Source organism: Dendrobates tinctorius, unplaced genomic scaffold, assembly GCF_039654945.1.
Source record: "Dendrobates tinctorius isolate UK_male_01 unplaced genomic scaffold, ASM3965494v1 ptg000010l, whole genome shotgun sequence".
Lineage (NCBI taxonomy): Eukaryota > Metazoa > Chordata > Amphibia > Anura > Dendrobatidae > Dendrobates > Dendrobates tinctorius.
Window position 1 is genome coordinate 12,318,939 of NW_027361678.1, and position 27,794 is coordinate 12,346,732.

Here is a 27,794-nt window from a genome sequence, read left to right on the forward strand (position 1 = left end):
TTATATAGAGGAGATATAATCAGTCATTATATAGAGGAGATATAATCAGTCATTATATAGAGGAGATAATCAGTCATTATATAGAGGAGATATAATCAGTCATTATAGAGAGGATATAATCAGTCATTATATAGAGGAGATATAATCAGTCATTATAGAGAGGATATAATCAGTCATTATATAGAGGAGATATAATCAGTCATTATAGAGAGGATATAATCAGTCGTTATATAGAGGAGATAATCAGTCATTATATAAACAATATAATCAGTCATTATATAGAGGAGATATAATCAGTCATTATATAGAGGAGATAATCAGTCATTGTATAGAGGAGATAATCAGTCATTATATAGAGCAGTGGTCCCCAACCTTTTTCGCTCCAGGGACCGGCTTCCAGCAAGAACATTCTTCCATGGCCCAGCAGGGTGGAGGGGGGGCAGGGGGGGCTAATTATATATATATATATATATATATATACGCGTATATATATATATATACACATATACACACACACAGATAAACACACATACATTCACACACACATACGTACACAGATAAACAAACATACACAGATACACACACACACAAGCACAGATATACATACACAGATACACACACACACACACACAGATAAACACAGATAAATACACACACATACACAGATAAACAAACATACACAGATACACACACACAAGCACAGATGCACACACATACATACACACACACAGATAAACACACATACACAGATACAAACACACGTACACATACAGTATACACACACATACATACACACATCCATACACACACAGATAAACACATACACAGATACAAATATACACAAAAAAAATCTCTCTCTTCATTCTCTGCTGCTTCAGTTGGGCCATGGCTGCTGGGTTACTATAGCCACGGACGGGAAAGCAGAGGGCTTGCTCCCTGCCCACAGATAGCGCTGCCGCTGAAACATAATGTCAGCGTGTTCCCACCTCTACGCACGACTCGCCACGGTGATCATGAACAGCCAGGGCAGGCACCTGCTGTTAGGCGTTGGATTCCTGGCACTGCTCAGCAGGAATCCAGAGCCAGACATCCTGCGGTCTCCCATTCTCCCCCGACCGCTCGGACTCCTGCTCAGCAATCTCGACAGCCAGGCATCTCCCTCTGACTCGTTCTGTGAGCCTGGATGTTGCTGCCACCTCTGGTGTAGCAATGGTGATGCAACCTGCTTTGCAGGGAACTGCTCCAGAGGCTAAGTCCTCATGCCGTGCTACTAGGAATGCTCACAGCTTGTCCTCTCAGTGGAGAGCAGGGGTCACATGTGCAGGTCCTATGTCGGATCTGATTGGTCCTTCCTATAGTACTGGAAGGTCCCGGAAGCGCATGGCTATAAAAAGCCCGCATGGCGGCTCGGCCATGCGCTAGTGTAGCATATTATGCTGTGTGTGTATGGTGATGGATGCATGGACTGGTGACTGACTCATTTGAAACCCCTTCCCACGGTTATTACGAATGGTGACAGATTGTTGGGTAGTCAGCTCCAGATTGTGGCAAGCTACACGCCACTGTGCCTCCTGCACTACACACTAGCATCCGACGGTGCTCGGTCATTCCGGCGCCGTCGTTCTGCAGCCATAGTTATTGCCGCGCTGCGGTAGCAGCGTTCTTGGCGTCTGCGGTTGCAACGTCACTCGCTGGGTATCCTGTGAAGTGAACAGGGCCAGCGTCCTCATACATCTCTATTGTGTTAGCGACTCTGTGTGTGAACAGAGCCGTTCTTAGCGTTCGGGTGACGTTAACCCGAGCGCAGTACCTCACCTTTTGGTGCATCCGCCATTACTCAGCAGCGGTCTTGTCACCTACCGCACGGTGGACCCCGGGCGGCGAACGCACCTCCTATTATTTATATCTGGTGCGTCCCGCCGACCCTAACATTACACTAGCGCCAGGGTCTGGCTAGTAATGGGGGATGAACAGCGACTGCTGCAGTACATCCGGCAGCTGCAGGGCAGGTTGGCGGCTCTCGAGCGTTCAGCCTCAGCTGCGGATGTTGCTGCAGTCGCTGTTCAGGCAGCCACAGAGGCTGTCTCCCGCGTGACCACAGCCATCCCTGCCCCGACTTTGTCCCACCTCCCGCTGCCCGAAAAGTTCTCGGGTGATAGTGCAGCTTGTAGGGGTTTCGTAAGCCAGTGCTCTATACAGCTGGAGCTGCTGGCCGCCCGATTCCCCTCCGAGCGGGCTAAAGTGGGATTTATTATTTCCCTTCTGTCGGGCAGGGCTTTGGAGTGGGCCACACCGCTGTGGGAGCGTGGTGATCATGTGGTGCAGTGTGTCTCGCGGTTCTTAGACACTCTGAAACAGGTCTTCCTGGGACCACGAGTCACCCATGACACCGCGCTCCGGCTGCTGGCACTGTCACAGGGCTCGTCCATGGTCAGTTACTTCGCCATCCAGTTCCGGACGCTGGCCTCAGTATTAGAGTGGCCAGATAAGGTCCTCATTCCGGCATTCTGGAGAGGTTTGGCTGGCCATGTGAAGGACGCTCTGGCCACCAGGGAGATTCCCGCTACACTGGAGGAGCTTATCACTGTCTCCACCCGAATAGATCTTCGCTTCACCGAGCGAGGGTTGGAACGGGACCAGGGTAGGCAGAGGTTTAGGTTGACACCTTGCTTTTCTAAACCTCTGGAATCCCCCGATCGGGCGTCCGAGCGTCAGGGGGCTTCCCGTGAGGGATCTAGGCTCCGGTCCGCTCGAGCTCCTGTGGGCTGTCATATTTGTCGGCAGTCCAGTCACCTCGCCAACCGGTGCCCACAGCAGCAGGGAGAACGCTCGCGCCTAGTGGCCGTAGGAGGCGGCGCACTAAAGTCAGCGATGTTTTCCTCCAAGCTGTCCTTTAAGGGGACTCTTGGGTTTGATTCTTCCACTCTGGCGGTGGAGGTTTGCGTGGATTCCGGAGCGGAGGGCAATTTTATGTCGTCAGCCTTCGCCCAACGGCACGCTATACCTCTGGTTATGATGTCTACACCAGTCACCGTCAGAGTGGTGAACGGCACCACTCTACCCTCACAGATAACTCACCAGACCGTCCCCTTGGTACTCTCAGTGGCGCCGTCTCATCTGGAGACGATATCCCTCCTCGTCATGCCCGAGGGTATTGACCAGGTACTTCTAGGGGTTCCCTGGCTGCGGTATCACTCCCCCCATATAGAGTGGTCCTCAGGGAGGATTATTGGGTGGAGTAAATCATGTGAGGGTAGATGTCTGAGGGAGTGCGTTCAGGTTGCTTCCACCGAGGTTCCCGCTGATCTCTCCTCGCTCCCCAAACACTATCGGCAGTATGCAGACGTGTTCTCCAAAAAGGCGGCGGAGACCCTTCCACCGCACCGCCCCTATGACTGTCCTATTGACCTCTTGCCTGGTGCTGAGCCTCCCCGGGGTCGAGTCTATCCCCTATCTCTCCTGGAGACTGAGGTCATGTCTCAGTACATCAGGGAGAATCTGGCAAGAGGATTCATTAGGAAGTCAGTGTCACCAGCGGGGGCGGGATTCTTCTTCGTCCAGAAGAAGAGTGGGGAACTACGTCCTTGCATTGATTACAGGGGTCTTAACGCCATCACCGTTAAGAATAAGTATCCTCTGCCCCGATATCTGAACTGTTTGATAGGCTACGAGGAGCGAGGGTATTTTCCAAACTTGATCTGCGGGGGGCTTACAACCTGATTCGCATCCGTGATGGGGATGAATGGAAGACGGCATTTAACACCAGAGACGGGCACTATGAATACCTGGTGATGCCCTTCGGCCTCTGCAATGCCCCGACCGTCTTCCAAGACTTTGTGAACGATATCTTCCGGGATATGCTTACCACCTCGGTTGTAGTCTATCTGGATGATATTCTCATCTACTCTCCAGATATTGACTCCCACCGGAGAGAGGTTTGCAAAGTTTTCGATCGCCTGCGGGTGAACTCCCTCTATGCCAAGTTGGAGAAGTGTGTGTTTGAGCAGGAGTCCTTGCCTTTCCTGGGCTACATCATCTCCGCCCAGGGATTGGCCATGGATCCTGCCAAGCTACAGGCGGTGATGGATTGGCAGGAACCTCATTCTCTCAAAGCGGTGCAGCGCTTTATGGGGTTCATAAATTATTATCACCAATTCATTCCCCACTTCTCGACTTTGGTAGCACCCTTGGTAGCCCTCACCAAGAAGGGTGCAAATCCCAAGTTGTGGTCGGAACCGGTCTCCAAAGCCTTCTCCACCATTAAGTCTCATTTCGCTAGCGCTCCCATTCTACATCGCCCCGATGTAGACAAGCCCTTCATTCTGGAAGTGGATGCCTCTTCCGTCGGTGCTGGAGCGGTCCTGTTCCAGAAGGACATGCAAGGTCGGAAGCATCCATGCTTCTTTTTCTCCAAGACCTTCACACCGGCGGAGAGGAATTATGCCATCGGGGACAGGGAGTTGCTAGCGATGAAGTTGGCCTTCTCGGAGTGGAGACACCTCCTGGAGGGGGCTCGCCACCCTTTCCAGGTGTTCACCGACCACAAAAACTTGGTGTATTTACAAACAGCCCAGCGGCTAAACTCTCGCCAGGCTAGATGGTCTTTGTTCTTTTCCCGGTTCCATTTCACCCTCCACTTTCTCTCCGGGGAGAAGAACGTCCGGGCCGATGCTCTCTCCCGCTCCGTGGTGTCATCGGAGGAAGAGGAGGAGGAGCCTCGGCTGATCGTCCCATCCGAAAGCCTGAGGACTGTGGCTCCGGTTGCCCTTGAGTCAGTGCCTCCGGGCAAGACATTTGTCCCTGCCCGTCTGCGACCGGAGGTCCTCTCTTGGGCTCACTCGTCCAGAGTGGGTGGACATTTTGGGACAAAACGGACCTCTGAGCTTTTGGCGAGGACGTACTGATGGCCACATATGGCCCGTGACGTCAAGGACTATATTGAGGCATGCGTCTCTTGCGCCCGGAATAGGTCCTCTCGGCAGCGGCCCGCTGGGCTTCTTTTCCCTCTGCCGATAGCAGACAGGCCCTGGGAGATGGTCGGTATGGACTTTGTGGTGGGGCTACCCAAGTCCAGCGGCAGCTCGGTCATTTGGGTTGTCACCGACCATTTCTCTAAGATGGTGCACCTGGTACCTCTCTCCCGGTTACCATCAGCGCGGGGCCTGGCAGTTTTGTTCATCAAGCACGTTTTCCGCCTGCACGGCATGCCGGACAAGATTGTCAGTGACCGAGGCCCTCAGTTTGCGTCCCGGTTTTGGAGAGAGCTCTGTCCTCTACTCAGCATTGAGCTGAATCTCTCCTCGGCCTATCATCCCGAGACGAATGGGTTGGTAGAGAGAGCCAACCAGACCTTGATAACATATCTTCGACATTTTGTCTCGGCCAGGCAGGACGACTGGGCATCCTTGCTGCCGTGGGCAGAGTTCGCGTTGAACAATGCTGTGGCCGACTCCACCGGTCAAACCCCATTCCTCCTAAATTACGGTCAGCATCCGCGCATCCCGGTGCCCATGCCCGTGTCTTCCACCGACTCCAGGGTGGCAGACTGGGCGGTGGAGGCACGTGACATTTGGGATCGCACCCAGGATGCTATCCGAGCTTCCAAGGAGAGAATGAGGATCTCCGCTGACGCACACCGGCGTCCTGCTCCAAGCTTCTCCCCTGGCGACATGGTATGGCTCTCTACCCGAAACATTAAACTGCGGGTTGAGTCGCCCAAGTTCGCGCCACGATACATTGGACCATTCAAGGTCCTTGAGCGACTTAGCTCGGTGGTCTACCGTCTGGCTCTTCCCCCACATTTGGCCATCTCGGACATGTTCCATGTGTCCCTCCTCAAACCAGTTCACATGGCCGGGTTTTCCGAGCCATCTGCCGGGTCATCAGACTTATCGTCTGACGAGTTTGAGGTTAATGCCATCGTGGGGCGCAGGTTTGTCCGTGGCAAAAAAATTTATTTGGTGGACTGGAAGGGTCATGGTCCCGAGGCTCGGACCTGGGAGCCGGTGGAAAACACGCACCGCTCCTGATCGGGGCTTTTGAGCGCAGAGGGGAGGGGGCCCTAGGGGGGGGTAATGTTAGGCATCGGATTCCTGGCACTGCTCAGCGGGAATCCAGAGCCAGACATCCTGCGGTCTCCCATTCTCCCCCGACCGCTCGGACTCCTGCTCAGCAATCTCGGCTAGCCAGGCATCTCCCTCTGACTCGTTCTGTGAGCCTGGATGTTGCTACCACCTCTGGTGCAGCAATGGTGATGCAACCTGCTTTGCAGGGAACTGCTCCAGAGGCTAAGTCCTCATGCCGTGCTACTAGGCATGCCCACAACTTGTCCTCTCAGTGGAGAGCAGGGGTCACATGTGCAGGTCCTATGTCGGATCTGATTGGTCCTTCCTATAGTACTGGAAGGTCCCGGAAGCGCATGGCTATAAAAAGCCTGCATGGTGGCTCGGCCATGCGCTAGTGTAGCATATTATGCTGTGTGTGTATGGTGATGGATGCATGGACTGGTGACTGACTCATTTGAAACCCCTTCCCACGGTTATTACGAATGGTGACAGATTGTGGCAAGCTACACGCCACTGTGCCTCCTGCACTACACACTAGCGTCCGACGGTGCTCGGTCATTCCGGCGCCGTCGTTCTGCAGCCATAGTTATTGCCACGCTGCGGTAGCAGCGTTCTTGGCGTCTGCGGTTGCAACGTCACTCGCTGGGTATCCTGTGAAGTGAACAGGGCCAGCGTCCTCATACATCTCTATTGTGTTAGCGACTCTGTGTGTGAACAGAGCCGTTCTTAGCGTTCGGGTGATGTTAACCCAAGCGCAGTACCTCACCTTTTGGTGCATCCGCCATTACTCAGCAGCGGTCTTGTCACCTACCGCACGGTGGACCCCGGGCGGCGAACGCACCTCCTATTATTTATATCTGGTGCGTCCCGCCGACCCTAACACCTGCAGTGTGCTCTGAGCTGCCGCAGAGCACACTGTCAGTGTTTACTGAAGGTCTGCGGCAGCTCCGCGGACCGGCAAAAGAATCCCAACGGCCCGATCCTGGGCGGCGGACCGGTGGTTGGGGACCCCTGATATAGAGGATATGATCAGTCATTATATAGAGGAGATAATCAGTCATTATATAGAGGAGATATAATCAGTCATTATATAGAGGATATAATCAGTCATTATACAGAGGAGATATAATCAGTCATTATATAGAGGATATAATCAGTCATTATATAGAGGATATAATCAGTCATTATATAGAGGAGATAATTAGTCATTATATAGAGGATATAATCAGACATTATATACAGGAGATAATCAGTCATTATATAGAGGAGATATAATCAGTCATTATATAGAGGATATAATCAGTCACTATATAGAGGAGATATCAGTCATTATATAGAGGAGATAATCAGTCATTATATAGAGGGGATATAATCAGTCATTATATAGAGGAGATATAATCTGTCATTATATAGCGGAGATAATCAGTCATTATATAGATGATATAATCAGTCATATAGAGGAGATAATCAGTCATTATATAGAGGAGATCTAATCAGTCATTATGTAGCGAATATAACCAGTCATTATATAGAGGAGTGTCATGAACTCATTTTCTGCTCCACCAGTTGAGAGTTCCCCTTCCGTTCTCCCTCTGGTGGTGACAGGAGGTAGTGCGGTTGGTTTAAGTGGTATTGATCTGCCACCTGATGAGGAAGATAACGATTGGATCTCTGGAGTATCAGACTGGATATAAGACAGCCTACGCCCTATCCGGGTGCTGGTGATTCAGTCTGCTTATCAGGTCCTGAACTTCAGCTCTCTTCCAGTCTTCTCAAGTTAAGGCTGTGTGCACACGATGTGTTTTTTTAAGCGTTTCCGCGGCGTTTGAGCCAGCTCAGACACTGCAGAAACGCTTAAAAGATGCATCAAATTAATTAGCATGCGTTTTTGGCTTTCTGTGCCAATGCATGCGTTTTTAACCGCTCAGGAATCGCTTAGCGGCTAAAAACGCAGCATGCTCATTAATTTCCGCATTGCTGAGCGTTTTTAGCCATCCCCAATGATCCCAGAAATCGCGTGTCAAAAAACGCGTCAAAAACGCGTCAAAAATCGCGCGGAAAAAGACGCGCGATTTCTGGGAAGGGGATCCTTTTCCTGAGCGTTTAAAAACGCTAGCGTGTGCACATAGCCTAAGTTTGTTTTTTGCTATTGTTCACACTTGCGCTTGTTGGTCAATTCAGTTTTTTGTGTAATCAGCCTGCCCCTGCTGGGGCTATGCTGAAATTCCACTCCTGTTGATCGGTATTTGCCAATCTGCTTTTTGTCCCTTATTAGATTGGCCTCTTTTTTGCTCTGTCTCAGAATATTTCAGAGTGCTCATATAGGTTTAGAAGTCAAGTAACTTCAGGGCTAATTTTGGTATCAGAAGTGTTGGACAATATTTTTGTAGGGTTTTTTTTGGCAGATTGCAGACAGTGTCTTTCCTTTCCTTTCCTGTCTAGTTAGTCGGGCCCCATCGTTTGCTCAGCCTATTTTCCTGCCTGTGTTTGTGTTTTCATCTTGTTTCACCGTCAATACATGTGGGGGGCTGTCTTTCTTTTGGGGTCTGCTCTGGGGCAGTTAGTTTTCCTCTTTTCCTGCTTTAGGCTTATGTAGTTCTCTGGTTTTGACGAGGCATCTAGGACCAACGTAGGAGCGCTCCACGACTGCTGCTAGTGTTGCGGTTAAGATCAGGGATCTGCAATCTGCATAGTTACCAACTTCTCTGGTTTTCTGAGACTTAGCTTGTTGTCTTTTTTTCCTCCTCGGTTTCCCATTCATAACAGAGGAGATAATCAGTCATTATATAGAGGATATAATCAGTCATTATATAGAAGAGATATAATCAGTCATTATACAGAGGATATAATCAGTCATTATATAGAGGAGATATAATCAGTCATTATATAGAGGAGATCTGATTATATCCTCTGTATAATGACTGATTATATTCTCTGTATAATGACTGATTATATTCTCTGTATAATGACTGATTATATCTCCTCTATATAATGACTGATTTTATCGTCTATATAATGACTGATTATCTCCTCTATATAATGACTGATTATCTCCTCTATATAATGACTGATTATCTCCTCTATATAATGACTGATTATATCCTCTATATAATGACTGATTATATCCCTCTATATAATGACTGATTATATCTCCTCTATATAATGACTGATTATATCCCTCTATATAATGACTGATTATATCCTCTATATAATGACTGATTATCTCCTCTATATAATGACTGATTATGTCCTCTATATAATGACTGATTATATCCTCTATATAATGACTATCTCCTTTATATAGAGGAGATAATCATTCATTATATAGAGGACATAATCAGTCATTATATAGAGGAGATAATCAGTCATTATATAGAGGATATAATCAGTCATTATATAGAGGAGATATAATCAGTCATTATATAGAGGAGATATAATCAGTCATTATATAGAGGAGATAATCAGTCATTATATAGAGGAGATAATCAGTCATTATATAGAGGAAATAATCAGTCATTATATAGAGGAGATAATCAGTCATTATATAGAGGAGATAATCAGTCATTATATAGAGGAGATAATCAGTCATTATATAGAGGAGATATAATCAGTCATTATATAGAGGGATATAATCAGTCATTATATAGAGGAGATAATCAGTCATTATATAGAGGGATATAATCAGTCATTATATAGAGGACATAATCAGTCATTATATAGAGGAGATATAATCAGTCATTATATAGAGGAGATAATCAGTCATTATATAGAGGGATATAATCAGTCATTATATAGAGGACATAATCAGTCATTATATAGAGGAGATATAATCAGTCATTATATAGAGGAGATAATCAGTCATTATATAGAGGAAATAATCAGTCATTATATAGACGAGATAATCAGTCACGGTGATGTAAACATTATATAATTAGCAATTATTTTATTATTATTGACACTATACTTTCTTCTTCAGTCAGTTATTTCCTTCCGGTAATGAATGGGTTAGTCTTCGATTTGGTGGGCGTTGTTTCTTTATCTCGCCGCCAATCCTGCCGCCTAGTGTCTTGCTCCGCCCTCATTTCATCCAGTGCTTTGTCTGTGTCGCATGCCGGGAAATGTAGTTCTTTTTGTCATTTTTGTGCTGTGTAGAGAATGTGTTGCGCACTACACTTCCCGGCAGCCTTAGCTCTCAGTGCTGTAGCTGGGTCACATTCCTCTTCCTGAGTTAGGCGGCAGGTTTAAGTTGCCATAGCTGCATTCCCTTTGACAGTTACCGCTATGGAAAGACAGGTGAGGCGGGTAATGTTGGGGTCTGTGTCACAATATTGGGGCACTGAAGTGAATGTGTATACGGGGGAGACTCTCAGGAGACTGAGGTAACATTGTGTGACTGTATATGGGGGAGATTCTGAGGTGACACTGTGTATATGGTGGAGACACTGAGGTGACACTGTATATGGGGTATTCTCTGAGGTGATATTGTATATGGGGGAGTCTGAAGTGATACTGTATGTTTGGTGGGAGATTCTGAGGTGACACTATATGAGGAAGACTGAGGTGACACTGTATATGAGGGAGACTGAGGTGACACTGTATATGAGGGAGACTGAGGTGACACTGTATATGAGGGAGTCTGTGAGGTGACACTATATGAGGGAGTCTGTGAGGTGACACTGTATATGAGGGAGACTGAGGTGACACTGTGTATGAGGGAGATTCTTAGGTGACACTATATGAGGGAGACAGGTGAATAAATGGGGTTGTCTCTGAGGTGACACTGTATATGAGGGAGTCTGTGAGGTGACACTATATGAGGTAGACTGAGGTGACACTGTATATGAGGGAGATTCTTAGGTGACACTATATGAGGGAGACTGAGGTGACACTGTATATGAGGGAGATTCTTAGGTGACACTATATGAGGGAGACTGAGGTGACACTGTATATGAGGGAGATTCTTAGGTGACACTATATGAGGGAGACAGGTGAATAAATGGGGTTGTCTCTGAGGTGACACTGTATATGAGGGAGTCTGTGAGGTGACACTATATGAGGTAGACTGAGGTGACACTGTATATGAGGGAGATTCTTAGGTGACACTATATGAGGGAGACTGAGGTGACACTGTATATGAGGGAGATTCTTAGGTGACACTATATGAGGGAGACTGAGGTGACACTGTATATGAGGGAGATTCTTAGGTGACACTATATGAGGGAGACTGAGGTGACGCTGGGTATATGGAGAGATTCTGAGGTGACGCTGTATATGAGGGAGTCTGTGAGGTGACACTGTATATGGGGGAGATTCTCAGGTGACACTGTATATGGAGGAGATTCTGAGGTGACTATGTAGTTTTCTTTGAGGTGACATTGTATATGGGGGAGATTTTGAGGTGACACTATATATGGTGGAGATTGTGAGGTGACATAGTGTATATGGGTTAGACTCAGAGGTGGCACTGTATATGGGGAAGTCTTTGAGTTGACATTGTGTCTATGTGTGAGAATTCTGAAGTGACACTGTATATGGGGGATAGTGTCAGGTGACACTGTATATGGGGGAGACTGAGTTGTCCCTGCAGTATGGGACTTTGCATATATTCCGCCTTCTCATGTATCCTGGCTTCTGTGTTGTTCTGCTGTAGCTCGGTGGTATATGAAGAGTGGTGAGAGCGGCAGGGGGGCAGCGGAGAGCTGGCTGCAGCTGTGCTCAGTATTGCGCTGTATTCAGTGTCTGGTGAGGTCATTCATGGCACCCTCCATCTCCCTGATTTGTCCTCTGCTCCGGGTGTTTGTAGTTTTGTTGCAGTTGACAAAGAGGAACCTGTTGCTGCTGTACAGGAAGGAAGTGGTTTGTGCTGTAATGTGAGCAGCTGTGTGAGCGCAGCTCTGGAGAGGCTCCCTGCACTAGGACTTGAAACCCCAGGTATGATGCAGACACCATCCTCCTCTGGCCGGGGCCCAGGTCATGGTACACACAGGTTTCCTCCAAATCTCCAGTCAGTGTTCTTTAATCTGTGGCTCCCCAGCTGTTTTCAGACTACAACTCCCAGCATTCCCTGATAGCCATGTATGTTTGCTTTTTTTTTTTATTGCACTGCAAATCTGAACTGGAGCCTGAAGGGTCTCCTAGGATTAGGGAAACATAGGGAAACATGGCGTGTGTCTACTGAGAACAGTGCCCCACTTGTTTACAGGCCATGAGTGGTATTAACCGTTATGGTTTATTCATCTCACTTCTTGAGCTGTAAAGCTGGAGACACCGCCTTGTTCTTCTAATCATGTGTGACGCAGTGCTGAGCGATTATATACGCTCCAGTATGTGTGGGTCCGCAGTATCAGCGTTGATTCTGCTGCTGAGGGTCTGAGCCGTAACTTTACCATCGGTGTCAGTGATCAGTTTGGTGCTAGTGGCTAGACCCCGGCTTGGATTTTGGTGACTTAGCATGGCACCAACATTTGGGCGAATTATTGAGGAGAGCGGATGTCGGCGACTATTCTGCATCTGATGCTTAATTACCACTTGTGATGCCAGGATGACCAGGCCAGAGAGTCCGGGTGGCAGGGGGTCTTCTGCATGTCGCAGGTTAGCAGTATCAGTCTCTGTTCATGTAGGAGATTTTATCTGTGTCTGTGTGTCCGTGTGGCTGTGTACGGGTCCCTGTGTGCCTGTTAGTTGGGCTCCCATGTGTCTGTGTTTGTCTGCAGGTGTGGCCCCTGTGTGTGGGGTCCTGGCATGTCTTTTACCGATTCTGCTTTGCCCTTTGTCATAGGAGCCTTTTGCTGTGCTCATATTATGCCTGCTCTGTAGATTGCCAGGGGGCGCTCCTCCTCTGTAGGCGGCCAGGAGGCGAAGCTCCTCCTTTAGTGTTGTCTCATTGCTTGCAGTATTGGGTACCACAGCATTTGGACTACATAGTGATGGATCAGGTTGGTCACTGTGAGCAGGAGGCTTTGCCTGAACTGTGCATAAGTCCTGCACTAGCAATGTACCAGGTGGTGGCGCCCTGTGTGCATGCTTCTGCAGGCCCTAGGTGCAATGTATCTTTTCATCTCCTTGGTGATCCTTTGTGCTTTCATCTTGTTGCCTTCTGGTATTTTGTAGTGTTGTTCACCTTGTGTTGTGTAATGCTCAGAGTTGCTTTTTAAAGGGTTTTCTGGTTTTAGGAAAGGCCTGTTCTCGGGTCATTTAAACAATCTGTGATTTCCTCACCTCTCCCTTGTCCAGCACTGAGTCTCCAGGAGTCTGTTTATTTGCAGCACTGACATCACGTTGACAAGGCTGCAGCCAATAAGTGAGCTTGGCACGCCTGCCCACATCATCATCTTCCACTGCTTCTGACAAATCAGACTTGGATCCACCATGATAAAGACAATCTAGTTTTCTGCTTATTTGAAAAATATTGTGAATTGTAAGATTGTAGTAACTTGTGACTTATGACTTTTTTTTGTTACAGTTCCCACCAATCACTAGCTGCCGCGGTACTGTAAATGTGACCCGGACTGCAGTCACACATCGGTCATACATTTGTCAAAAATCGTCAGTTTTTCCTCCAACTTTTTTTTTAGTTTTTTCCCTTCCCCATGACAACACCGTACATTAGAAATGGTATCTGCCCCCAGGAACAGAAAACTTACAGCAGAGATAAAAGAAGGAGGCGGCACCTCTCCCACTCAGTTTGGTTTCCTGTTCCTGAAGGACAGATGCCTGCGGCAAGTCACGTCATACCTCCAGAGGGATCCCCCTCTGGTGATTGCTGGTCCGGAGGCCAAGGTCCGCGGTGTGGATGGTAGCTGGGCGCGGTGGCGTGTGCCCGTCATCCCGGCGTCTAGGGAGCTGCCATGTCATGCGCCTCATCCCGCCGCGGGACTCCCCGGCGGCTGCTCCTGTTTGGGGGCTGGGCCGAGAGCGGGGCGTGACCATCTTGACGCTGACGCCGAGTTGATGGTATGACTTCCAGGTCGCGCCGGAATTGATGTCACACGCTGGGGGATGCGGTGTGCTAACACTTTCGGAGGAAAGCTGCTTCAGAGGTGTGCACACCGCTCCCACCAGAGAAAATATACGGTAAAGGAGCGGTGTGTAGTCGATGCGGCGGCAGCAGCTTCTCAGCAAGCATGGCGGACCCCGCAACAGATCCTCTTGTACTGATAGAGGAGGCAAACCCACAGGCTACCGTGGTACCTCAGGGCTCTGGTGGGTGAGTGCCTTTGTAAGGCGAACATATGGGTAATTATGGTTTTCTGTGTCACGTTTCTTTTAAGGAAAAAAAGCCACATCTAAACAGAGAAACAGAGTATGTGCACTTTGTGACAGAACCCTCCCTAGAACGTATGTAAAACGGATTTGTCGTTCTGGTATAAATAAAACCGTGGCTGAGGAATCGCCATCCTTACTTCAGAGCATAAAGTCTATTATTAGGGATGAGGTAAAATCCACAGTTAAGGAACAAATGAAGCAGCATACTGCACTCAGTCCCGGGAACCTCCCTCCTCCTCCTCCCCACGTCCAAACTTCTGATATAGATTCTGAGGAGGACACTGGGGAATTAGCTCCCTCTAATGACTCAGATTTAGTCTTCAGATGATGAATATGGCCACCCTCGTTTTTTAACCAAGGATATCGGGAAGTTACTTAAACTTTTTTTTTTTTTTTTAATTCTTTATTTTAGGTATATCATAGAAAAGATACAAACATGTCTAGGGTATAATCAAAGTACATAACATCTTATGATAATCCGACATGTAGGATATAGTATAGGAAAGGAGATGTAGGAACCGGGGGAGGGTAAGGAGGGAAAGGGAATGGTAGAAGGGTGAATGAGAGAGGAAAAAGGGGGGAGGAAAAAATATTAACTGGGTACAGCAAAAAACAAAGTTAGGTACACACATCAGAGCCAAGGACCACATCTACAATTCGTCGGAAGGCAAAATGGGGGAGCTAGCGACACCTGTGAAATCACGCTTAGTGAGGGTCATATCCAAGCGAGGGAGATCACCCATATACTAAACCTAACTGTGTGAGTAAGACCCCTACATTGGAGTTACCTCTTGAAGTTTTTTCATGGATACCATATTTTGCTATAGATTTCATGGGTATGTGTTTCCCAACTGGTGAGTTCTTCAAGTCGGGAAATTTGATTTACCTTAGCGGTCCATTCTCCTAGGGTGGGAGGAGATTCGTCTCTCCAGTGTATGGCTATTAAATGTTTTGCAGCACTAACCAGTAATGGGAGAAGCCTGTGTTTCAATGGTTTAAAATTTTTGGATGGACAAGATAGCAGAGCTTCGGTAGCCTGTAGATCGGTATCAATAAGTTTTAGTTTTTTAAGATTAAGAGTTTTGAGCAATCCCAAAAAATATGAGTATGATGACCAGTTTGACTATGACATCTCCAACACGTGTTGGTGTCTGATAAGCCCATATGATGAAGTTTGGCCAGAGTCATATGCCATCTAGTTAGAATTTTATAGGAATTTTCCTGAAGTAGAATACATCTAGAGAAACCATGTGCATTGAGTAAGATTTTGGCAATTTGTTCTTCTGAGAAATTTAACCTTAAGTTCTGATGCCCAGGAATATATGAAAGAAGGCTTCAACTTGGAGGGATTCGAAGGCGAGCATATAAACGGGGAAATAAGTTTTAATCTCGGGGGTGGTAATTTGGTCATATCTAGCCAGGACTTAGATTTAGATGGATATTTTTGTCTAAATTGGCACAGGGTCCGCCTAACATGTTGCTGTTGAAGAAAATTTTTGGGATGAGCCAAGGCATTGTCAGGCCACTCATTCCCCAAAATCTTGTCATAGAAACTGGTCAATGTATCCCTAGGCAATGCAGACCAAAGGTTATATGGATCATTAAAATCAGAATCTAATAGATATGGTATAGAGCCAATAGGTGTCAATGTAGATGGGAAAGAGGCAGTTGGAAGCTCACTAGACACTAATCGTTAACACTAGAACTACTGATGGAGTCATTTTGACTCCTTTCGTTTTTTATTTCTCTTCTGTGACTACATTTTTCAGAATTCCGGCTTGAAACTCGGTGACTTTTCCTCAAATATGATGTGAAAAAAGATTTTGTGAGAATAAATAATTTTGGTGAAAAATTTGCGCGTTTTTTTCAAAATTTACCAAGAACTACTGAAGGGAGTCATTTTGACTCCCTACTATATTTTGAGGTCCTTAAGTCACTAAATGTTGCTATAAAGTTTTGTGCATAATTTTTTCACTCTGTCTTATTTACCCTGATGTTCATATAGATGTAGTTCAATTTACATGTCAACTTTTCACATATTCCTTGTGTTTTACCTGCTTGTATTACTGTGTAATACTGAACAAAATAGCTTGTTTACTCTAGGCTCTTATCTTATCAGATTTGATGAGAAATCTACTCGATCGGAGAGACTGCAAACGGACAAGTTTGCTCTATTTTCTACTGTGTGGGACAGGTTTATTGAAAATTGTATTGCGTGTTACAAACCTGGCCCATACATAACGGTGGATGAGCAACTTTTCCCAAGCAAAACTAGGTGTCCATTCACGCAGTACATGCCTTCCAAACCAGATAAATATGGCCACAAATATTGGCTAGCTGTTGATAAGGAGAGCAAATATCTGGCAAATGGCTTCCCTTATCTAGGCAAAAGATGACACACGCCGTGCTGAGGACCGTTTAGCTGACCATGTGGTAATGAAGTTATTGGACCCGTTTTTGAAAAAAGGTCGCAATGTTACAACCGATAATTATTTTACTTCAGTAAAATTAGCTAAACAGCTAAAACGCAAAGGAACAACCATCGTGGGAACACTGAACAAGATAAGGCGAGAAGTGCCTAAAGAAATAAAATCCATGAAAGAGGAATTGTACAACACTAAAGTGTTTAGAAATGAAGACAATTTTACACTTACAGTATATCAAGGAAAGCCCAACAAAAATGTTGTCATTTTGAGTTCCGTCCATCCAGATGTTGTTGCGTCTGATTCCGCTAAAAAAACTCCAGAAACGGTAAAGTTTTACAATGAAACAAAATATGGAGTAGATGTAGTGGATCAGATGGCACGAAAATATACCACACGAACATGCACAAAGAGATGGCCTGTTCATGCATTTGAAAATGCCTTAGACTTTGCGGGTATAAATGCATGGATAATATTCAAGGAGATTACCCACCAAAAAATGTCACGCAAGGCATTTTTGCAAACGCTTGTGAGAGAGTTGAGTGGTCCTTATGTCACAGATAGGGAAAAGGGTTCCACGTCCCAAGTTTCTACATGCTCAGAAGTGATGGTTCAAACAAAATTTTGCCAGATCAAAGAAGAGTGCAAGAAAAATAGATCTGTCGGCAATTGTAAGACTTGTGGTAAGTCTTTGTGTGGGCAATGTACTGCCATAAATCAAAGGCAATGCCTAAAATGCGAAACACCAAATGTTTAGAAGGTGAATTCTGCGCCATATTTTCATTTTTATGCTCCTCCACCTACATTTTCTCTGCTTTTTGTTCTTCAGTTGTTGTTTATATGTGTGCACTTGAATAAAAAAATGTTTGAAAAACGTCTATTATAATTATTGTTATTTTCTGTAGAAAAATAAGAAAAGCTGAAAAAAAAACAATCAAAAGCATTACTGTTGGATCTCACAATAATAATACATTACAAAAAATATAATTATTAATAAATAACCTCAAATGAAACTCTAAAAATAAACGAAAACAAGCAAGGAGTCAAAATGACTCCTTTCAGTAGTTCTAGGCGGGGTCACGAGTCCAGTAGTCCTAGTGTTAAACCTGAAGAGTGGCCGAGAGAATTCCATCCAACCTAAAGGTGTCAGGGGGATTCGCTCGAGACCATAGATATGGTATCCCTTTAGCCCCTAACAAGATTAAATCAATATCCTCCTGGTCTCCTCTTTCATAATCAAAAACAATTCTTAGCCATCTGCCTAAATGTATAGCTTTATAATAAATATAAGGATCAGGGACTCCCAAACCTCCTGAGGAAATCGGGTATGAAAGGAATTTGAAAGGCAATCTCGCTCTTTTCTGTTTCCATATGAATCTAGACATTAAAAGTTTTAAGGTTTTCAAAAAAGTTTGGGGTACATTTATGGGAATCATATTCATAGTATATAAAATTACCGGCATTATATACGCTTTGAATATGTTAATACGTCCCAACCAAGAGAGTGTAAGTGTGGCGCCCCCAGGAGTATGGTCGCCACAGTGGCATTACCTTCCTCCAGGGAGGGTGATGTCAGGCTTGGAAGCAATGAAGGGTCTCTCTGGCAGTTAACCATAACATGCAACACAGTTCCCACTCCGGGCCAGCAGAGGGAGCTCTGAACCAGAATTGGGGGAGGAGTGCTCTCTGACGGCCAGGAAGGGAGAAAGGAGGAATTAGTGTGAGGAGGCCGAAGTGTGTAGACGTGGAGAGAGAAGCTGGGAGACTGAGCGTGGTTGAGAGCTCGTTCCCAGCTGGAGCGCATGATCTGGAGCCTGGTCTCCACAGTTGTATGGATACTGAAGGTCCTGCAACAGAAACCAAAGGAATAGGAAGCTGTAAATGCTCTATTCCCATCTAAGACTCGGAGGCACAACAGCGACGGGTGAGCCAAAAGAGATAGAAGGCTACAGCTGTCTGCCATACGAGGTAGATCCAAAAGGGAAGAAGGAGGAACGTCACATAGTACTGCATGTACCTCAAGTAAGCGCTAGAGAGGAGACTACACAACCTATCTGCATAGAGAGATTCCTGAGTTGCTTCCAGGCTATTCAGCTCCTGTGCCATCTGTAATCAGGACCCTGGACTGCACTTACAAAGTAAAGGTAAAGAAACTACATTCCGCTGCGTCTTTGCCTTCTTTCTGCAACTTCTCCAGCACTGCTACATCTCTGTGCCAGACACTGCACCCTCTTCCCCAACACCGATCTACACTGCCCTGGAACTGCAGCCCTGCAGGCGAAGGATCCTTACAATTTAAATCGGAAAATCCTTTTATTACCACAAGTGTTGGACTCCCTAAAGTGGTTGCTGAATGCCAAAAATCTGTCGTCCCACCCTAGGAGTCTCTTCTATTTTTTCCTCTCATGTACGGTGCTGTCATGGGGAAGGGAAAAGATGGTAATTTGATTTTTCAGATCCATGGCAGCACCATATTAATTCCCCCCCTATCTTGGTGATGGTTGTGTGATGCACCAAAAAAAAAAAAAAAAAAAAAAGGAAATCTGTATATAAGGTTTTGTTAAAAGTAAATGTAGAATACATATGTGGACTAATAAGGCTGTAGGTTTCCTGTTCCTGGGGGCGGATAACATCTCTCATGTACGGTGCTGTCATGGGTCTGGAAAGTCAAATTACCAGTAAGTAATTATCTATCTCATTTGATTTTAAATTCTGAAGGAATAAAACAATCTGATCTTCTTTTGCCGTAGAGCAGAGAATTAGATGGCTGAAGAATGTACAGACAGCGAATGTTAAAGACGGAGGACTGATTTCCGGAGGCTCGAGAGGGCAAGTCTGAGTGTCAAAAGCAGATGAGGCTGAGCATTGAGTTACATTAAATGGACGCAAGGATCCAGGAAAAGCCACGGTGTGAACGGCTCCATCTGAACACTTTAGATGGAAGCGCCTCCTTCTGCTTCATGAAGTAGATGTTCCCCATCGCATCGCAAAGCTCTTGTGCCAGGGAGGCAGACGGTCCCCAGCGACATCTCGGGGGCCCGGTGCGCTGGGGAGGCAGATGGTCCCCAGCGACAGCTCGGGAGATCGGTGAAGCAGACGGTCCCCAGCGGCAGCTAAGGGGGCCCGGTGCGATGGGTCTCTGCAGGCTGCAGACAGTGACCAGATGTTGTGTAGGGATATGTTCACACAGACTTTTCTGAGGCATAGAAATCCGATTTTTTTCTAGCTGAAACCGCTTCAGTAACGGTCCGTTTTTTTAGGAGGTTTTCTTTCTCTGATGTGCTTTGTGAGGTGTTTTTTTGCAGTGCTTGCTTTGGATCTGCTGTATGTACGTGATAACGTGACTGCACTTCTTTTTTTCAACATGATGTTATTGAAATCCTGTTGAAGAAAAACAAAAATTGCAAAGTGATTTTCTTGTAGAAAAAAATAGTGAGCGTTTTTGTGGAGAATTTTGGAGCAGATTTGCTGTGTGAACAGGGCTTAATATGACAGAGCTTGCGTTCATTGGAGCAGTGTCTTGTTCTCCGCGACCAGAGAGAAGCCTCTATATGTCCACTACGCGCCTCATGTTATAGCACAGCTCTGTGCACAATTTGGAGCAGATTCCATCCGATGACAAATATGTCTATAAAAAAACCCAAAACCCCTCTGCACACGTCCTTCTACATCTGTCTCAGGTAGGAATAAGTTTGTCAATACATAGGATGTGCAAAAAAAACCCTGTTTGGGAGAGGAGAACAGACAATTCGCGGCGCCCTAAGTGCGTAAACACAATATTGTAGTCTTTAAAGGGTGCACAATTTTATGCACTCACCTGATAGAAGACTAATATAGTTTTAGATTATGTATCCTCAAAAATCCTTCCTTTTGGGATACTTCCCAGAAGACAGGGCTTGCAGCTTGCCTCGGGTGGATCCAAGTGAAAGAGCCAGGTTCAGGCTCACACAGGATGAGTAAATCAAGAAAGGCACATCCAGCCCATAAACGGCAGCGCTTCCCAGGACTCGCATCCAAAGATGATATTCCATATTTTTTTATTTCATGGGTTAAAAAAGAGATACCAATTAAAGTGCAATGTACTAGTACATTGCACTTTAACCCCTTCACCCCCAAGGGTGGTTTGCACGTTCATGACAGGGCCAATTTTTACAATTCTGACCACTGTACCTTTATGAGGTCATAACTCTGGAACGCTTCCATGGATCCCGGTGATTCTGACATTGTTTTCTCGTGACATATTGTACTTCATGTTAGTGGTAAAATTTCATTCAAATAACTTGCATTTATTTGTGAGAAAAACGGAAATTTGGCGAAAATTTTGAAAATTTCGCAATTTTCCAACTTTGAATTTTTTTGCCCTTAAATCACAGAGATACGGCACACAAAAAACTTGATAACTAACATTTTCCACATGTTTACTTTACATCAGCACAATTTTGGAACCAAAATTTTTTTTTGTTAGGAAGTTATAAGGGTTAAAAGTTGACCAGCGATTTCTCATTTTTACAACACCATTTTATTTTTAGGACCACATCACATTTGAAGCCACTTTGAGGGGTCTATATGATAGAAAATACCCAAAAGTGACACCATTCTAAAAACTGCACCCCTTAAGGTGCTCAAAACCACATTCAAGAAGTTTATAAACCCTTTAGGTGCGTCACAGGAATTTTTTTGAATATTTAAAAAAAAAATGAACATCTAACTTTTTTTCATAAAAAAAATACTTCAGGTTCAATTTTTTTTATTTTACCAAGGGTAACAGGAGAAATTGAACTGCAAAAGTTATTGTGCAATTTGTCCTGAGTACGCAGATACCTGATATGTGGGGGGGAACGACTGTTTCGGCGCATGGCAGAGCTCAGAATGGAAGGAGCGCCGTTTGACTTTTTCACTGCAAAATTGGCTGGAATTCAGATTGGACGCCATGTCACGTTTGGAGAGTCCCTGATGTACCTAAACAGTGGAAACCCCCCTACAAGTGACCCCATTTTGGAAACTAGACCCCCCAAGGAACTTATCTAGATATGTGGTGAGAACTTTGAACCCACAAGGGCTTTACAGAAGTTTATAACGTACAGCGGTACAATTAAAAAATCATATTTTTTCCACAAAAATGATCTTTTCACCCCAATTTTTATTTTCCCAAGGGTAACAGGACCCTAAAAGTTATTGTGCAATTTGTCCTGAGTACGCTGATACCCCACATGTGTGGGTAAACCACTATTTGGGCGCATGGCAGAGCTCGGAAGGGAAGCAGCGCCATTTGACGTTTTTGGCTGGAATTGAGATCGGACACCATGTCGCGTTTGGAAAACTCCTGATGTACCAAAACAGTGGAAACCCCCCACAAATGACACCATTTTGGAAACTAAACCCCCTAAGGAACTTATCTAGATGTGTGGTGAGAACTTTGAACCCCCATGGGCTTCACAGAAGTTTATAACATAAAGCCATACAATTAAAAAATCATATTTTTTCCACAAAAATGATCTTTTCACCCTCAATTCTTATTTTTCCAAGGGTAACAGGACCCTAAAAGTTATTGTGCAATTTGTCCTGAGTACGCTGATACCCCACATGTGGGGGTAAACCACTATTTGGGCGCATGGCAGAGCTCGGAAGGGAAGCAGCGCCATTTGACGTTTTTGGCTGGAATTGAGATCGGACACCATGTCGCGTTTGGAAAACTCCTGATGTACCAAAACAGTGGAACCCCCCCCACAAATGACACCATTTTGGAAACTAGACCCCCTAAGGAACTTATCTAGATGTGTGGTGAGCACTTTGACCCCCCCCAGTGCTTCACAGAAGTTTACAACGCCCGGGCGTGAAAATAAAAAATTCGTATTTTTTCCACAAACATGATCAATTAGTCCCCAATTTTTTTATTTTCCCAAGGGTAACAGGAGAAATTGAACCCCAAAAGTTGTTGTCCAATTTGTCCTGAGTACGCTGACACCCCATATGTGGGATAAAACTACTGTATGGACACACGTCAGGGCTCGGAAGGGAAGTAGTGACGTTTTGGAATGCAGACTTTGATGGAATGGTCTGCGGGTGTCATGTTGCCTTTGGAGAGCCCCTAATGTACCTAAACAGTGGAAACCCCCACAAGTGACCCCATTTTGGAAACGAGACCCCCTAAGGAACTTATCTAGATGTGTGGTGAGCGCTTTGAACCCCCAAGGGCTTCACAGAAGTTTATAATGCCCGGGCATGAAAATAAAAAAATCGTATTTTTTTCCACAAACATGATCAATTAGTCCCCAATTTTTTCATTTTCCCAAGGGTAACAGGAGAAATTGGACCCCCAAAAGTTGTTGTCCAATTTGTCCTGAGTACGCTGACACCCCATATGTGGGAGAAAACTACTGTATGGACACGCGTCGGGGCTCGGAAGGGAAGCAGTGACGTTTTGGAATGCAGACTTTGATGGAATGGTCTGCGGGTGTCATGTGTGTTTGGAGAGCCCCTGATGTACCTAAACTATTGAAACTCCCCACAAGTGACCCCATTTTGGACACTAGACCCCCCACGGAACTTATCTAGATGTGTGGTGAGCACTTTGAACCCCCAAGTGCTTCACAGAAGTTTATAACACTCGGACGTGAAAATAAAAAAATCATTTTTTTCCACAAAAATAATATTTTTGCCCCCAATTTTTTATTTTCCTAAGGGTAACAGGAGAAATTGGACCCCAAAAATTGTTTTGCAATTTGTCCTGAGTAGGCTGATACCCTACATGTGGTGGTAAAACACTGTTTGGGCGCATGGCAGAGCTTGGAAGGGAAGGAGCACCATTTGACTTTTTCAACTCAGAATTGGCTGGAATTGAGATCAGACACCATGTTGCATTTGGAGAGCCCCTGATGTGCCCAAACAGTGGAAACCCCCAATTCTAACTCCAACCCGAACCCCAACACGCCCCTAGCCCTAACCCTAGCCCTAACCCTAGCCCTAACCCTACCCCAACACACCCCTAGCCCTAACCCTAACCCTAATGGAAAAATGGAAATAAATACATTTTTTTTATTTTATTATTTTTCCCTAACTAAGGGGGTGATAACGGGGGGTTTGATTTACTATTTATGGCGGTTTTTATGTTTGGCAGCTGTCACACGCTAAAAGACGCTTTTTATTGTAAAAATAGTTTTTGCATCACCACATATTGAGAGCTATAATTTTTCCGTATTTTGACCCACCGAGTCATGTGAGGTCTTATTTTTTGCGGGACGAGTTGACGTTTTTATTGGTACCATTTTCGGGCACGTGGAATTTTTTGATCGCTTTTTATTCCGATTTTTGGGACGCAGAATGAACAAAAACCAGCGTTTCATGAATTTCTTTTGGGGGGGGTGCGTTTACACCGTTCCGCGTGCGGTAAAATTGATCGGTTTTATTCTTCGGGTCAGTACAGTTACAGCGATACCTCATTTAAGTCTTTTTTTATGTTTTTGTCGGTTTTATGCAATGAAAACTATTTTATATAAAAAATAATTATTTTTGCATCGCTTTATTCAGCGAGCTATAACTTTTTTATTTTTTCGCTGATGATGCTGTATGGCGGCTTGTTTTTTGCGGGACAAGATGACGTTTTCAGCGGTACCATGGATATTTATATGCGTCTTTTTGATCGCGCGTTATTACACTTTTTGTTTGGCGGTATGATAATAAATCATTATTTTTTGCTTCGTTTTTTATTTTTATTTTTTAAGGGGTTCGCTAAAGGGGTTAACTAATGGGACAGTTTTATAGGGCGGGTCGTTACGGACGCGGGGATACCTAATATGTGTACTTTTATTGTGTTTTTTTTTTTTATTATTATTTCCAAAAAATGGATTTATTGGGGGAATATTTTTTTTTTTTTTCTAATATATTTGGCAATTTTTTTTTTTAATTATTTTTACACTTTTTTTTAATTTTTTTTTTACTTTATTAAATAGTCCCAGGTGGGACATCACTGTCCTGTGACAGATCGCTGATCTGTCACATCACAGATCACTGTGACAGATCATTGATCTGACACAGGCACTGCAGAAGGCTTCCTCATGCCTGCGCTTTGCAGGCACTGAGGAAGCCAGCTTCCTGCAGGCCCCCGAAGGCCCCCGTCGCCATCTTGGATTCGGGGGCCTGGAGGAAAGGAGCCCCCCGCAGCAGCGCTGCACATTGCGCTGCCGTGGGGGGCTCAGGGAAGCACGGAGGGAGCCCCCTCCCTGCCGATGCTTCCCTTTAACCCATGGTACACTGCGATCGTGTTTGATCGTGGTGTGCAAGGGGTTAACGTGTCGGGGGCGGTCCGTGACCGCCCCTGACACATTGTGCCGGGTGTCAGCTGTGATAATCAGCTGACACCCGGCTGCGATCAGCGGCGCTCACCACGTGGGCGCCGCTGATCGCGGTAGACGTACTATCCCGTCCACGGTCATACGGGCCCGGGTACCGTGGACGGGATAGTACGTCGGATGTCAGGAAGGGGTTAATTGGTATCTCTTTTTTAACCCATGAAATAAAAAAAAATATGGAATATCATCTTTGGATGTGAGTCCTGGGAAGCGCTGCCGTTTATGGGCTGGATGTGCCTTTCTTGAAATACATAGGATGTGGCAGGATACTGACTCAATGCTGATCCTTATTGGTGGTGGTCCTGCCACCCACAGCTCCGGTGGCTCCAGATGTGGAGGTGGCAGGGCAATGTAAGAAGGAGTACCGCACATACCTTGGCACTGGGAAGCAGGGGGAGTGGCTAAGCGGCAGCAGCCATAGCGTGCGCGGAAGCAGTCAGTCTTGGCAGGAGCAGGCAGAGCCCAGCACACGCTTATTTCACACATCAGTTTTTTCTGTCAGTTGTAAACCGCCAAAATGGCGGAAAACGGATCCGCCTGCGTACGGACATCAATGTGTGCCACTGGACCGTTTTTCTGAAAATGGCGGATCCGTTTCTTTTTTTGGCAAAACGGCGGATCTTGACTGATGGAGACAAACGGAAATGTGAAACAGACCACAGAGAGAGGTGTGCTCTGTCCCTTGAGCAACGGGACTGGGCCGGCCCATGTCCTGGTATTCCCGCCATCACCAGTGGGGGCTACAGAGGGAGAAGTGCAGTGTACCCGGTAACTGGCAGAGAGCGAGGTGCTGTGCGTGTCACAATCGTGAGTACAGCGCACGTGCCACAGAGGGAGAACCAGGTGCTGGATAGACGTCTGTGACCCACCTTACCAGCATATTCCTGCCCGTCCACGGTGGGCCCTGAAAGTGCTACGGCCTTGTTTGTTCCTGCTGCATATGGTCATGGGCTAGGGGCTCAGCGGATGGTGCTGGAGACTCACCACTGCCGCCAGAAGACGGACCGCCAATGTCAACAGAATCTCCTTGAACCAACACTACACTAGCCGTTGTCGGCGCTATCAACCCCCAAGTAGTACCTGCAGCCTGAAGGACCCCTGACACTCTAAGTGCACCAAAGAATTGCTGTCGTTTTGTTTATTATCTCTTCATATCCTTTATAATTGGACTGCACTTCTCCCATTTAACCCTTCATCTTGTGAGGATGTCACCCCCTGTTAAATTAAATCTGTTAAACTTGTTAGAATCATAGAATCGTAGAGTTTGAAGGGACCTCCTGGGCCATCTGGTCCAACCCCCTGCTCAAAGCAGGATTCGCTAAATCATCCCAGTCAGATGTCTGTCCAGCCTCTGTTTGAAGACTTCCATTGAAGGAGAACTCGCCACTTCTCGTGGCAGCCTGTTCCACTCATTGATCACTCTAACTGTCAAAAAGTTTTTTCTAATATCTAATCTATGTCTCCTCCCATTCAGTTTCATCCCATTGCTTCTAGTCTTTCCTTGTGCAAATGAGAATAAAGATGATCCTACTACAATGTGACAGCCCTTGAGATATTTGTAGACAGCTATTAGGTCTCCTCTCAGTCTTCTCTTCTGCAAGCTAAACATTCCCAAATCCTGCAACCTTTCCTTATAAGACAGGGTTTGCAGACCGGTCACCATTCTGGTCGCTCTTTTCTGAACTTGCTCCAGTTTGTTGATGTCTTTTTTTAAAATGTGGTGCCCAAAACTGGACACAATATTCCAGATGAGGTCTGACCAAAGAGGAGTAGAGGGCAATAATGACTTCACGTGATCTAGACTGTATGCTTCTGTTAATACATCCTAGAATTGCATTTGCCTTTTTTGCTGCTGCATCACACTGTTGACTCATATTCAGTCTGTGATCTATTAGTATACCCAAGTCTTTTTCACATGTGCTGTGGCTTAGCCCTATTCCTCCCATTCTGTATATGCTTTTTTCATTTTTATTGCCCAGATGTAGTACTTTGCATTTTTCCCTGTTAAAAACCATTCTGTTAGTTGCTGCCCACTGCTCCAGTTTATTTATATCTTTTTGAATCCTCTCTCTCTCTTCTCTAGTATTAGCTATCCCTCCTAGCTTTGTGTCATCAGCAAATTTAATCAGTTTACCCTTAATTCCTTCATCTAAATCGTTGATAAAGATGTTGAACAATACAGCTCCCAGGACAGAGCCCTGTGGTACCCCACTTTAAACATTCTTCCAACTGGATGTGCATCCATTTACGACCACTCTTTGGGTCCGATCACTAAACCAGTTATGAATCCACCTAACAGTTGCCTTGTCCATTCCATACTTAGTCATTTTTTCAATAAGGATTGTATGAGATACTTTGTCAAATGCTTTGCTGAAGTCAAGATATGCTATATCTACAGCATTTCCTTGATCCACCCAATCGGTGATTCCGTCATAGAAGGAAATTAAGTTAGTCTGACATGACTTATTAGTTGCAAACCCATGCTGGCTCTGATTAATCACTTCATTCTTATCCAGGTACTGACATACATGTTGTTTAATAATTAGTTCAAAGATCTTTCCTGGTATAGAAGTCAGGCTCACCGGCCTATAGTTGCCTGGGTCCACCTTCTTCCCCTTTTTGAAGATAGGAACAACATTTGCTCTTCTCCAGTCTTCTGGGACTTCTCCTGTTCTCCAAGAATTTTCAAAGAT

The 27,794-nt window shown here is 45.6% G+C and overlaps 1 protein-coding gene across 5 annotated transcripts in view; it reads left to right on the forward strand.

Moving 5' to 3' along the window:
• The first annotated feature begins 10,149 nt into the window (after positions 1 to 10,149).
• The window catches only part of CEP128 (centrosomal protein 128), a 270,620-nt gene continuing 252,975 nt past the window's right edge, over positions 10,150 to 27,794 (forward strand). For all 5 annotated transcript variants that reach the window (XM_073587050.1, XM_073587051.1, XM_073587049.1 and 2 more), the window contains exon 1: positions 10,150 to 10,358. The gene's annotated coding sequence lies outside the window, so the exon portion shown is untranslated. The remainder of the gene's footprint in view (positions 10,359 to 27,794) is intronic.